This window comes from Tamandua tetradactyla, chromosome 2 (genome assembly GCF_023851605.1).
Source record: "Tamandua tetradactyla isolate mTamTet1 chromosome 2, mTamTet1.pri, whole genome shotgun sequence".
Taxonomy (NCBI): domain Eukaryota; kingdom Metazoa; phylum Chordata; class Mammalia; order Pilosa; family Myrmecophagidae; genus Tamandua; species Tamandua tetradactyla.
This window is the reverse complement of record NC_135328.1, coordinates 177,760,331-177,775,510: the sequence shown is the minus strand read 5'-3', so window position 1 is coordinate 177,775,510 and position 15,180 is coordinate 177,760,331. Positions and strand designations below refer to the sequence as shown.

The window sequence follows — 15,180 nt, the reverse complement described above, 5'->3', positions numbered from 1 at the left end:
AGGAGGTGTGGGTGATTAAAGAGTTTTGAATATAAGAATGTCCACATCAAGCTCTGTTACTGATCATTCTGGCAGCTGCATAGAGAATAGATTTAGAGGACCAAGAAGATATGGGACCAGTAAGCAGGCTGTTACCAGGACTAGGAGAAAAGAGGTAGAAAGTCTGAGTGAAGGCAGTGTGCCAAGTGTGGAAAGTTGGGATTAGGTGGCAAGAACTTTGCAAGAACTGCAGATTTTCCCAATTTGCAAGAACTGGGAATCATTTATAGGGAGTGAGTCCCAGGGGAACTGAATGAAGAGATGTGCAATTTACAGAAATGTGAAACAGATTTGGGGGAAGATGATAAAGACCCCACTTTGGGGCATGTTGAATTTGGGGTTCCATGAGGAAATGGCCAAGAAGACATGTCGGTTGGATATGTGGAAACTTAAGGAACCCTTCCTATTGTATTCATGTGACCCCTAATACTTAGAAGCGTGATTCCTGGCTCATGGTAAGTACAATAGGATTTGTTAAATAACGTAAAGAATTATATTGATTCTGACATCATAAATAATTATATTGATTCTGACAATATCAAGGATACTTGAAACTGTGAGAATAAATGAGGTCCCTGAGAAGTGGAAAGAAGTGATCCAAGACCAGAACCACAGAGAATTTCTATGGGTTGGGAGAAGGAACAAAAACAATCAAAGATCAAAGGAACAAAAACAGCTAAAAAAGAACAGCATTTTATGGCAAAGTGCCAGTCATGAAAATAAACTGTTTCTCCCAGGAATAATTACTGTTTCCTCTAGTAACCGCCATCATCATTGAAGTGTATTGCACCTGAAACAAGGTAACAAAAAAAAACTGTAGTTTGAAATTTACTAAATTTCCTATAAAATCTTTTAAATTAAAAAAAAAAAAAAAACTAATGAAGTTGTTGATTGATGAGGGACTTGGGTAGGGCTTTGTTAGGAAGAATTGCCTGAGGTGAGGGCAGCTACTGAGAAAATGTTTGCATAAATCCTGTTTTGCTCTATTTCTTAGAAGTGAGGCTTTTTAATAATTTTCTCTGCCCATTTCAAGCGACTATAACTTATTCACTGGGCAAAGCACTGGTTCCTAGCCCAGTTCTTCATAGAATTTAGCTCCCTCCATCTATTATCTTAAGGTAGTTTTCTCAAACAGGAGTAATGTGGTCCCTTGTAAAAAGAAAAACATTGTTGAGGACTTCTAATGTTGGTTTAATTGATTAAATTTAATTAACTTTCATTTTAATTTTTCATTCAAACCATTTATTCAATAGGTTGCCCCATGATACAATATGGAAAGTTATTTCCATGTTAATTGCTCCTGCCCTTACTACTGCTGAACTATTGCAGGATGAAATATATAAGATGAGATTTCTGCGAGCAAATACCTTCCATGAATACAGTGTAGCTCCTTTTGGATTCCACATACCTATATACTGCCTTCACCCTGTGATAATGACTCAATTCTCCTACCACTTTTCTCTGTTTAAGATTAGTGAAACCTTTATTCATACAATGTCCTTTGACATCATCTGGCTTTTGCTTAACAAAGCAGTTGTTACATCTTTGTGCTAATTTGCTGTGGTAGGTTACCTGACTCATCAACAGCCATTGTTCTTTCTTCCTATCAGAACAGATTAGCTAACAGGTAAAGCCATTCAATATGAGTATAAAAGTAGATGTCTCAGGATAGCTATGTATTATTTATTTGTTTGTTGTCAGTTTATTTTCGGGTTGGTCAAAATGTTTGCCTTTATTTGTAGCATCTTCATGCAAAATTATTTGGTTTAGCTCTCAACAGCCCACTTCTTGAGCTCTGAGGAAGCTTGCCTTCTTGAGTACCCAGTCTTTCATCCCAGCAAGAGACATTTGGGGGCAATTCCATCTCTTCTTTTTAACCTCCTTATGGTTTTTCTCATAGACTGGATTCTCTTTCTTTTAAATAATTTTGTCTTTAATAACCCAACAGTGATTCACAAGATGAATCACTGCCCATTATAAGAGATGCTAACATGGTTGTTAACTGCATGATCAGAGGCAGTGCAACTGGATTCCAGAGAGCAAGGATGGTAAAGCAGGGCTTCAGGTCTCACAGATTGAAAAGTTTGTTTAAGGAAAGATTTTGAGGGCATAGCAAGCAACTAAAGAAACATGAAATGTGAGGGACCCTCAGAAGACAGGCAGTGTTTGCTGGGTCATGAGCACCTTGAAGCGCTTCTTGATGGTGATTCGGTGTCACTAGTATTTGTCATCTGGGGAGAACAGGCAGGGTGGACTGAACAGGCTTGTTGCCCCATAAACTCAATCTTCAGGGTTTAGACACTGTCCCCCTGCTTGTTGAGGTGATACTAGAGAAACACTTCAGCCAGAGACTCCAATTCTGTCTGCAGTCACTTCATTTTGCAGCTGCCTCTGGATTCGTATAGCCGCATAAGCTGTCTTTTACATCTCCTTTATCATGTCTGGAGTTCCATCGTTCTTTCTGCATTGAGAGAATTGTTTCTTGTAAGTATCTTCATCTTCTTCTATTAGGTAGCAAATATAATCAGCAACTTTCTGACTCAAGAAGTACTTCCAGTATACTTCTGCATTGAATGCCTTGCTTTCTGAATCATAATCAGGTAATTGTTTGGTACTGTGAAAGACAGACAAGCGTGAATCCATAGCAGCCTTCAGAGCCCCCAAAACTTTATCTCCAATGGTAGTTCTGGCAATGTCTGCATCAAAATAGCTGGTGAGTCACCTGGTTGGCCATCATTGCTTTCCGCGTTGTATTTATCTCCCGTTACTCTCCACTTGGCCTTCATAGATATTGTCCATTCCAAGCCTATTGAAAAACAGGCGAGCCAGCAGCAAACCAGTACAATATACCAGAGCATAATTTGTTAGGACAACCTCCACATCGTACTTTGGGATTTCTTGAGCATAAAATACAGACTATCACATCCCCCTTCTATCCGGGCATAAGCAATCTCACAAATGATTAATTACGTGAACTGTCATCTTGTTCTTGGTGTATTTTACTTATTTTTATCCTAGATTACCAAGCTTTCCCAAGTATAGCTATCAGTGTTACCCTCTTGTCTTCTAAATTTTACTTGGTATCTCTTGAAATAGGTCTCCTTCTAGATAAGTTTAACAACCCCATCCTGCAGAATAGAGGCCTACCTCTGTGCTTACCACAGACCTACAGCAATCATTTTAATATTAAGACTTGTTAATCTAAAGGCAGCTGGACAAGCTTATAAACTATCAAAGTTAAACTTTCAAACTATTAAACTTAAACCTATAAACCATTAAAGCTAAATGCTTTCAGTGACAAATGCAAGCATGTAAACTGAAATCACAGGGCAGTATTCAATTATAAGGTCATCCACATGATTCAAAATCTGTTAACTTTTTTAGATTATCACTAGAAAAAATACATCACATTTAATAGCTCTTAGAGAACATTCAAATCCTTACATTTACAAGGATTCAGTTTATAAAATTATATTTGAAAAACACAGAGTCCTGAAAATTCCATTTTGAAGGATGCTATTATCAGAGATGGCATATTTGTTAGAATTAAATACAATTACAACTATAAGTAACAGATAAACCCAAATAATAATGGATTAGCCAAATCAGGGATTAATTTTTACCACTTAACAACTAAGGATTGATTCTATACTACTATCAGGGACCTAGGCTTCTAACTTTCCCTAGCCTGCAGCTTTTATTTCTTATGGTTATTTTATAGTCATAAAATCACTGCTCTACTTCTACTCTTATGCCTATATTCCAGGCAGGGAAAAGAAAAAGAGCCAGAAAGGGTGGGGACTATGCTGAGGAAGCAAAGCATTCCCACAAACCCTGTTTATATCTCGTGGTCAAAACTGTCTCATGACCACTCATAACTGTAAGGGAAACTGGAAACTGTGTCTATTAGTTGGGTGTATTATCACTTCTAACAAAATAAGAAAGGAAGGGAGAAGGATATTGGGTAGGCAACTAGGAGTGACTGACCCTGATGGAATTTGAAAGGAGAAGCTTAGGATTCTGATTGTAGCTATGTAAACATGTTTGAGACTGTTCAGAGACAGTAGAAAAAGGAGACTTGATTATTCCTGTTTCTTTTTTCCACCCTCGCTTGAGATGACAGATTAGTTGTTGTTTTTTTTTTATTTTTTTAAATATAACAATATGCAAACACGAACATTCTTACCATATGATCATTCCATTCTTGGTATATCATCAGTAACTCACAATATCATCACATAGTTGTATATTCATCATCATGATGATTTCTTAGAACATTTGCATCAATTCAAAAAAAGAAAAAGAAAAAAATTCGTACATACCATACCCCTTACTCCTCCCTTTCATTGATCACTAGCATTTCAATCTACTAAATTTATTTTAATATTTGTTCCCCCTATTATTTATTTATTTTAATCCATATGTTTGTTTGTTTTTTTTCAAACAAACAAAAAACTATATTTCAGGTGCAGCTTCATTCAGTGTTCCAACATAGTTACATTACACTTAGGTATTATTGTGCTGTCCATTTTTGAGTTTTTGTATCTAGTCCTGTTGCACAGTCTGTATCCCTTCAGCTCCAATTACCCATTATCTTACCCTGTTTCTAACTCCTGCTGGTCTCTGTTACCAATGATATATTCCAAGCTGATTCTCGAATGTCGGTTCACATCAGTGGGACCATACAGTATTTGTCCTTTAGTTTTTGGCTAGACTCACTCAGCATAATGTTCTCTAGGTTCATCCATGTTATTACATGCTTCATAAGTTTAGTCTGTCTTAATAAGGTAGATAAAAGTAGCATCAGACAGACAAATTTGTTTTTATTGTAATCACCTTATATTTAAATAAGAGCCTCTGTGACAGAACTTCAAGAGGTAGCAGTCATATTCTATCCTATGTGAATGGTGACCCTGGAATTGCATAACACAGCAATCCTTTTTACAGTAATGTTTTTATTTCAGATCTTTCATCAAGTGAAATATAACTCCAGGTTGCTTGTACAATTAAATAATTATTTATGACTGCTCTAAAAATACAGAGCCCTAGACCCTCAGTGTTGGAAGAAACCTCAGTTAACTAATGAAACATTTAAGTTCCCATTATGTGCCATGCACTGTCCTAGGCCTTGCCCCCTTTGCCCTGGCACTGAACTTAGGGCTTAACATCCCACCTGCAAACTGTTAAAAGTGTCCCTTCTTCGAGCCTCTTTTGTGCTCAGATGTGGCCCCTCTCTCCAGCCAACACAACGAGCAGTCTCACCACCCTACCCCTCTCTACGTGGGACATGACTCCCAGGGGTGTGGACCTTCCTAGCAACGTGGGACAGAGATCTTGGAATGAACGGAGACTCAGCATCACGGGATTGAGAAAAACCCTAGAATGAGCTCAGATTTAGCATCAAGGGATTGAGAGAACCTTCTCAACCAAAAGGGGGAAGAGGGAAATGAGAAAAAGTGTCAATGACTGAGAAATTCCAAACAGAGTCGAGAGTTATCCTGGAGGTTATTCTTATGCATCAAGTAAATATCATCTTGTTATTCAAGATGTAATGGAGAGGCTGGAGGGAACTGCCTGAAAATGTAGAGGTGTTCCAGTAGCCATGTTTCTTGAGGATGATTGAATAATGATAACAGCTGTCACAATGTGACTGTGTGATTGTGAAAACCTTGTGTCTGTTGCTCCTTTTATCTACCTTGTCAACAAAGGAGTAGAATATATGAAATAAAAATAAATAATAGGGGGAACAAATGCTAAAATAAATTTGGTTTAAATGCTAGTGGTCAATGAAAGCAAGGGGTAGGGGGTATGTAGGTATAATCTTTTTTTTTTTCCTTTCCTGTGTTCGTTTTATTTCTTTTTCCATTGTCTTTTTATTTCTTTTTCTGAATTAATGCAAATGTTCTAAGAAATGATGAATATGCAACTAAGTGATGATATTGTGAATTACTGATTATATATGTTTTATTTTGTTTCTTTATTTTTTTAATTAATAAATAAATTTTTTTTTAAAGTGTCCCTTCTTCAATAGGCCTTATAGCCACTGGGTCTTGGCTTGAACATTTCCAGTGATAATCCCTTTCTTTCTTAGTGAGCCTCCATCAGGTATTCCTATTGGTGCTGTCTAAAACTGTCTGTGATTACCTAAAAGTAATCTGACCCATGCAGAATACAGGGGGACCCTCTCCTCACCTTTGTCAACTCACCAAGTTCGGGGGTAGTTTGTTACTCAAAAATAGGTAACTGAGATCACAGATAACTTTCCTGAGCTTCAGTTTCCTGTTAAAATGGTGTAACATAGTTATCACTGGCACAGGGTAAGTGCTTAATACATAGTAGTAGTATTACCACCAGCAGCAGCATTATCGTTATCTGTTAAATTTTATTTGACTTCAACCTATCATTTGAGTCTATCAAACATTACTGTAGCTCTTTGTTTAATCTTTATTTGAATTTCCGAGTTTGCAGTGACTTCACACACTCATATTTTGTTTGTTTTTGTGTTTTTTTTTTAACATTTTTATTGGCAAATCTTCACATACATACAGTCCATACATGGTGTACAATCAGTGATTTACAATATCATCACATAGTTTTGTATTCATCAGCATGACTATGATATTTTTGTTTTTATTTTTACAAAATAACATCCAAATTCTTATATTTTCAATCAGATTCCAACCTCAAATTCAAATATGATTTAGTATTTGGTCTTCTGTTCCTGTCCTGTTTTATAATTGGCTGCTATTTAGTGTTCATTATAAAGTAAGGAATGGGTTTAGGATATTGAGCTCAAGTTTTCACCTTCCTCCTCCACTCAACTAGAAACATAATCAAAGTGCTGATTTTTCTTCTCATCTTCCATATTCAGCCTCCAATTTTTTATTTTTTCAGGAATGAGTAGTTAAGTTTATGAAAAAGAGAAGTTTTACAGAAAGAAAGAGTACATGTTAGAGAGGTTAATGTAGGCATGCCCAAGGGAGGGACACGCATTGGAGTGGGCCAGCTTGTTTTATAATAAAGGTTTGTTGGTAGTAAGTTTCCATAGTAACCTTTGAAAACCCCTCCAATTTTAAGAGAACTGGAATGAATGCACAGATGTATACAGACCAGTACAGTAAGGGAAAGTGCCTAAACTGGGTTAACGATGGGGAAGTTGTAGGCCATACCAACGGGTGGTTTACAGCTGAAGTATATAGAATTAAAATTGGTTTTTGCCCCTAGCCACCTGATGCTTCAGGGATTAATGCTCTGATCCTCTTCCTGAACCAGATTCTTATAAACATAGGTGTTTATCAAGTTTGCCAGAGCTGCTGTCATAATACAATGCAATGGGTTGGCTTAACCAATGGGAATTTATCAGCTCACCTTTTGAAGCTAAAATCCAAAATCAAGATTTCAACAAGGCTTGCTTTTCCTAGAAGACTAGCATGTTGGTGCTGGCTGCCAGGGAACTAACTGCTTAGAGTTAGTTCCTTGGCTTGTATTTCTGCCTCCAGACACATGGAGATGTTCTTTCCTTTTTCTCCTTCTGTTCTGTTACTTCCTGCTTCTATTTATATGACTTTCAATGGTCTGGAGCAAGGCCTCACCATGCTTCAGTTGGCCATTCCTTAACTAAAAGTAACCTCTTCAAAAGGTCCTACTTAGAATGGATTCACACCCACTGGGACATGGATTAAGATTAAGAATGTATTTTTTGGGTAGTTAATTCACCCTACCACAGTCAGTCATTTCTCAACCTCAGCATTATTGGCATTTTGGGCCTGAAAATTCTTTATTGTTGAGGGTTGCCCTGTACATAATGGAATGTTCAGCTATATCTTGACCTCTTCCAACTTAATGCCAGTAGCACCCCCTTCTTCCTTGACTACTTGTGAAAATCCAGAATATCTCCAGACATGCCACATCTACTCTGGGAGGCATAATCTCCTCCAGTTGAAAACCACTGAGCTGGAGAAAGTAAAATAAATTACTTGACAACTTGTAGCCTAACTAACCTTCTGGTCCATTTGTACTGGCTGGTCGGGCCTGTTCTGCCTGGAAGCAAGGAAAAAATATCCTTTTACTAAACATCCATCTTGGACAAAACTCCCCAGAAAAGGGTGCCTTGTTTGCGAGAAGCACTGCAATTAAGAGGTAAGAACAATGATGGCAGGACTAGAAAGGCTCGCATGCACTGTAATGTGTCTTGGCTTGTTTTTCTGAAAGCCACTCAGCCATGGACAGATGGAAGAAAAGAGAGACAAAGGACAAAAGGCTCTGAGAAAGCTACAAAGGGAAAAGGAGAGCGTTACCTCTAGGCAGGAGGGCTTCACTCTGACTCATTCCTATCCGCAACCACACCTCTAACCACAAGCTGGCATCCTGCCTTTCTAGGCATCTTAGTCATGTTGTCTTGGCCTTAAGCAGACCATAATTCTGCAACTAGATGGATTTCCAATTCTCTTCCCTCCCCCAGAAGGGCTCAAGGGTGGATACTTGTCAGAGAGCTTTAATATGAGAGTGGGATCAGAGGCCAGGCTATTCCATATGGTTAAACGGTTTGGAGGCCTGGTAACCTGTCTTTGCTGTCGTCCTCATGTATGGTTCACCAAGGCAGGAGAAAGCCTGACCCTTTCTAATTCTGAAGTAGCAGAATAAAAAAATTCTGCTCATGTTTAAAACCATAGGATTTATCTCCCCCAAATCTCTTCTTCAACTTAAACATCCTCATTTCTCCAACTGCTTCTCATGTGACATGATTTCCAAACCCCTTACTGATATTTTCTATGGCATTTAGCTTGAAGTTCAACACCCCTCCTTAGTTTGGCACACAAGGGCCTCCACTATCTGACCCCTTCTCACCTCTTCTCTCCTCCCTCACGCATACCACATGCTACTCTAGCCATCAAGGGCTATTTGCAGTCCCCTGAGTGCATCCTGATGTTGCAGATATCTGTGCTTTCCCATACCCTAGTCACTGACTCATCTTTGCCTAACTCCTGCTTGTTTCTCAAAACTGGTCTCAAGTATCACCAGTTCTGGGTCGCACTTTCCTCATCTCCCCATCCCAGTTTGATTTTCAGTGCCCCCACCTTTTTATTTCCACCAACCCCTTTACATATTTCTATTTTAGATAGCTCTTATTACATCATTCTGTAATTATTGATACATCTCTTTCTCTCCCCTGGATAGACTATTCTTAGTGTGTCAAGGTTATGGTGGTATTAAGTACCTTAGAGTACTGAAGAAAAAACAGATTGAGAACCAAAGCATTGGATTGTCCACTCCATGGGGGCAGGACCACATCTTCATCTCTGTCTTCCCAACATCCAGCACTTGGCTTGTAAACAATACTGAATGAATGTGGACAGGATGCATAAATGTATGTAAGAATGCCTCAGGCAGAAGGAGATTGCTCTCAAGTGCCTTGCCATACATTTGCCCATCTTGTTTTTGAGTACTATAAGGATGCAGAGAGCACTAAGTTGGAACCAGAAGGCTAATGGAATCCTGTCAGGCCCTTATCCATGTCAGGTGCAGAGAAAGTGCTGAACAAGTATTTGCTGAATAAATCAATCTCAGTTTTCCATTTTTAAGGGCTAAGGGTCCTGCTTCCTCCATCACAGGCTACAAAGAGAAATAAATGTGAAATAAAAAGTAGCCCTCCTAAGTATTTAGTTAGTATTGTCCTCTGAACTCCGTGGGGACAGGGAGCATTGAAAATCAACCTTGATTAAAACAGCCCACCACAGCCACTCTGGTCTAGATAGTGGCCCTGAGCCGATAACAGGAGGGAGCTTTATGCAGAACTAGCCTGGGTCCGAGAATCCTATTGTGACTTCTATCTACTTCCTTTCCAGAAAAAAAAATAAAGCTGTAGGTATTTTTCTTAGTGTGTAGGAATTTGGACCCTTGGACTTTAGTTGGGACAACCCAATGTAGAGATCAGTAAGTGTTATAAACTGGATTTGCTGCTTCATTCCCAAGAGTTTCCAGACAGGGCCTAGCCAGGGAGTTCTAGAGCTCTAATTAGCTGCTGATTGGTCATTTAAATAATAATTGCTTGGCCAGCTTTAAACTCAGAAACCTTTCAACTTGAAAGCCTTTGTCTAATGAGGAAGCTATTGTAGGGTTTTACTAGAATCTTGGGCTAATGTGCAGCTTATTGAGTACCTACTCTCTTATTCCCTGAAGTCTCATGATCCTCTAGCCCCTCAGAAATGATCTTAAATGTCTCTCCTCCATTGGACACGAATATGATCAAGCCAAGTAGCTTGGCTATGGTTGGTCTATGACTAAAAGTCTCCCTAGACAAGGAAATATGATTGCCAAAGCCCACTGGTAGTGGAGCCCAGAGAAGTGGAGTAGGAAGGGTTCCCAAGACTTTAATCCCCACTACATTCTGCTAGGAGAAAGAAATCCAGGATCCATTGCAAGGGTATGGCTTTGTCATAAGTGCCTCAGAACTGGAGAAGAACCCAGGAGCAGGAATTGGCAGCGTATCCTCCTGAAGCACTAGAACTTTGATCCTTGGAGTTGAATAGGTTGAACACAATTAGTGCCATGCCTGCTATTGGTAACTGTTTTTTTTTGTTTATTTGTTTAATTTGTTTTTGGTTTTCTCTTAACATTTTCTCACATCAAAATATAGGTCTACTTTATCCTTGTTGTGTCTATATAGTTTTTATCATATGGATACACAATAATTTATTTTGCCAATTCTCTTATGAAAGTTTCAGTAATTTTGCTGTTCTGAACAATGCAGTAGTAAACACCCTTGTCTCTTTTCTATTATTTCTTTAAACTAAATTTCTTAAAATGATAATGCTGGATCAAAGGGAGTACACATTTATTTTGATATATATTTCCAAATTACTATTTGACACTCTACCAACTATATATGAATTTAATCCTTTTTCCCATAAGGGAACTTGTTTTTAATTTTATCAAACTGATAGGGGTAATGATTTGGATTTCTTTGATCACTAGTGTGTTTGAACAACTTTTTAATAGCATTTTTCTTTTTTTGAGAACCACCTATTAAAAAATCTGCCTATTTTTTATTGAAATTGTCTTTTTCTTATTGATTTTATATCGGTTTTTTACAAAATAATAATTTTAACACTTTGACCATTAAATATTCCAGACTCTTTTCCTAGTTTTTCATTTGCCTTTTAACTTTGTTGATAACGTCTTTTGCTGCACAATTTCAGTTTCATGTAGTGAAAACTGCTAGTATTTTCCTTACACTTTCTAACTTTGGTATCAAGTTAAGAAAGGCCTTTCCCACCCCAAGATTATACAAATACTCTTTTGTTTCTTCTTTTAGTACTTTAAATATTTTTTTATGTTCAAACGTTTCAATCTCCTGAAATTTACTTTTACGTTAAATATGAAGAAGGAGTCTAACGTTTTTTCCTCTGATTGTTAGTCAGTTATCCATTTTAATGGGCATCTAAAGCTTTTTTATGAACTGGCTCATCCTTCGTTTCCAGTTTTACCTCCTACTTTTCTCCTTGGAACTCCTGTGCTCCCTTCTTATCAAACCACATGTAGTTCCTGGAACATAACGTCCTGTTTCATTCCTACCCAATTTGGACATGTTAGTTCCTCTACCTAAACTATCCTTCCCCAGCTCTTTTTAACTCCTTGGTCAACAACAACTGGAGTTTTTCCAGACAGAACTCCTGGCACATGGTAGGTAACATTTATTAAATGTTGATGATTGAGTAAATCAATCACTTCCACCCACTTTTAGCACAGGACAGCCTCTGTGGGTGACATGCAGTGGAAAGAAGTAAAATTGGGAAGTGAAGATGGCAGGGGAAATCCTCATAGCCATATGATTTGGACATAGGCTGTCTGCTTCCTCCTGTGGTTCTCCCTTGTGCTGCCATACCTACCCACACCATCCCCTCCTCTTCTCCCCACTTCAAAACCCCAGCCCAATGATTTCGTTTCCTTTCCACTGTCTTTGTGACTGTGACACTACCCTGACATAACTATAGCTTCTATGCAATTAGCTGTAGCTCCACATAAATGTGTGTGTGTGTGTGTGTGTGTGTGTGTGTGTGTGTGTGGAGAGAAAGAGAGAGAGACAGAGACCAACCTTGCTACAGACAGAGTATTCTTCTATCCTGGAGTCCTGCCATTTCTGCCAGGACTGGGTAGCAGTTACCTTCTATCCAAACAGTTTACAGCAGCCCACTCTGAATGCAAATAATTATCACTGCCATTCACTAAATTCCTATTAAATATCACCAGGCACTAACATCTGTTGTTTCAGTTAATCCCCAAATATCTTAGCAAGGTAGGTATTAAAATCCCCATTATGCAGATGACAAAATTTGCCCACATCACACAGCTAACCAAGGGACACAGCAAGGATTTGACCACAGATGTATCTAAACACCTACCTATCCTGGTTGATTCACAACGAATCTAGTTGGGCAGCCTCCAGGTTGGAGGCTCAGGGCTGTTGCGATTCCAATTCCTGATCCTGACATCCTAAGCAGTCTACAACAATTTTCCAGATTCTTGAATAGTATGCTTATGTATATTTCTCATTCATTTATTCAACAACCTCTGTTGATCTTGATGAAATTAACACTATCTTTGCAAGTAATCAAAAATATTAATCATATCTTCACCACTGTGTTATCTTAATCAAGTCACTAACCCTCTCTGACACTCAATTTACTCCTATTTCAAATATAGATTATAATATCTACATGCTAGATTACTATGAGAATTAAATGAAATACTGGAGATCAGGAGGCATCAATTACTTAAAAGGTAATTATTAGTATCAGTTACTTAAAAGGTAATTATCCTGCCATGCTGGAGATCTGGGTTCGATTCCTGGGGCCTGCCCATGCAACAAAAAAAAAAAGAGAAAAGGTAATTATCTCAGGCCATCCCTTGAGCATCAGAGTCCATCCTCTCTTGCCTACTGGAGGAAATTTTCAAAAGCTGCAATGATAAGCATATATAATTTTTATAAAGGAAACATATCAATTTTTTTTCCTTAATAAAAAGAAATAGCTATCTGGCAAGTATCTTAGTTAAGATTCCTTCAAAATCAGAATCTGATATACAGGCTTGGATGATCCCAGAAATCAGAAGGAAGGGAGTGGGGAAATAAGACAGAAATGGGAAGAAAAGCCACTATATGAACTGGTTAATACTACAGGCAACTGGGTCTCAGTCTCCCTCTGGATCCCTCTGAGGAATTGTGAAAAACACTCCTTAAGTCCCAGTGGAGGATGGGAAGGCTGTAGCCTTTATCAGCCAATCTCTGCTCTCCATTTGTTGAGGATTGTCCCTGGAGTAACTTAACTCCCCCTCTTCCAGATTACAACTGCATACGTCAAAGTGGTCTTCTTCCTTGACCATGGAGAAAGCCCTTGGGCAGCAAAGCAGAAAGATACCACAGCATATGATTGATGTGGTGTCTAACCTCCACAATTGTGTTAAGTCTAGCAGGTTGGTGCATCATGCCAATCTGCCTACAAGAAGAAAGAATAATTGTGGAATTCTGTTGCCCAACCTACCTCACCTCTATTTCTAGCATGAGATACCGGTACAAGTAAGTGTCCACAATAGGTGTTACTTGTGAAAACTGATCCATTAAGGTCTGCCTCTAGTCACCACATATGCCCTACTAATTTGTTACTCTTGAGTGCTAGGACCACATATCAATTCAATTCTCAGACATTTGTTCACTGAGTTCTTTTTATGACCCAAACATCATGCTTGGCACTAGGATTACAGAAATCAACAACCCACTAGGAGAGGCAAAGTGGTGTCCTGAAAAAAGCATGGACTTTGGAGTCAGAGATTTAGATTATGGTCCCACTTACTGTGTGACCCTGGACAAGTCACTAAACTTCTCTCATCTGTAAAAGGGGGATAATAATGGTCCATACCTAGTAGGGCTATTGTGATGATTAAAAGAAGTAATCTCTATGAAACAGTACTGTACCTGAAGTGTATAGTAAGTGCTCAATAGATACTAGTTATCGGTTTGCTATCAAAAATGGTGGCTGAGCCTACACCCACACCACAAACAATGAAAGAGAAAAAATACATAAACGGAACCTCCTCTGTTTTGGTTTGCTAAAGACGTCAAAATGCAATATACCAGAAATGGGTTGGCTTTTACAATGGTTATTTAGTAACTTGGAATTTACAGTTCTTAGACCTTGGAAATGTCCAATTTAAGGTATCAACAGGACGATACCTGGACTCTGAGGACAGACTGCTGGCATCTGAAACACCTCTGTCACATGGAAAGGAACATGGGCAGCATCTGCTGGTCCTTCACTCTCAGGTTTCATTTCCTCAGCTTCTGGTTCTAGTGTCCTCTCTGAGATTCTGTAGAGCCTTTCTCTAAGTTCTCTGTTTTTCTGTTTTCTTTGTGTCCTTTATCCTCTTATGAAGGACTCCAGTAAGAGGATTAAGACCCACCTTGAATGGGGCAGGTCACATCTCAACTGAAATAATCTAATCAAAATAATCTAATCAAAATAATCTGCAATACATCTGTACCCACAGGAATGAATTAAAAGAACAAGGCCTTTTCTGGGATGCATAACTTCAAACCACCACATCCTAAAAATTGAATACTTTTGTGCTTCAAAGGACTTCGTCAAAAGTGTGAAAAGGCAGCCATCTCAATGGGAAAAAAATATTTGGGAAACAAATATATCTGATAAGGGTTTGATATCCAGAATATACAAAGATAGCCTACAACTCAGCAATAAAACACAATTAAAAAATGGATAAAAGACATGAATAGATACTTTTCCAAAGATGGTATACAAATGGCTAAAAAGTACATGAAAAGATGCTCATTTCCACTAGCTATTAGTAAAATGCAAATGAAAACCATAATGAGATATCATTTTGCACCTACTTGAATGACCACTATTAAAAAGTCAGGAAACTACAAGTGTTGGAGAGGATGTAGAGAAATAGGAACACTTATTCACTGCTGGTGGGAATGTAAAATGGTATAGCTGCTGAGGAAGACAATTTGATGGTTCCTCAGAAAACTAAGTATAAAACTGCCATATAATCTGGCAATTCTGCTACTCTGTATATATTCAGAAGAACTGAAAGTAGGGGCACAGACATTTGCATACCCATGTTCAT

The 15,180-nt window shown here is 38.4% G+C and overlaps 1 pseudogene; it reads right to left on the bottom strand.

The window, feature by feature from the left end:
- Positions 1 to 1,812: 1,812 nt before the first annotated feature.
- LOC143657963 (large ribosomal subunit protein uL18-like) lies at positions 1,813 to 13,654 on the bottom strand (annotated as a pseudogene).
- Between the last annotated feature and the right edge of the window lie 1,526 nt (positions 13,655 to 15,180).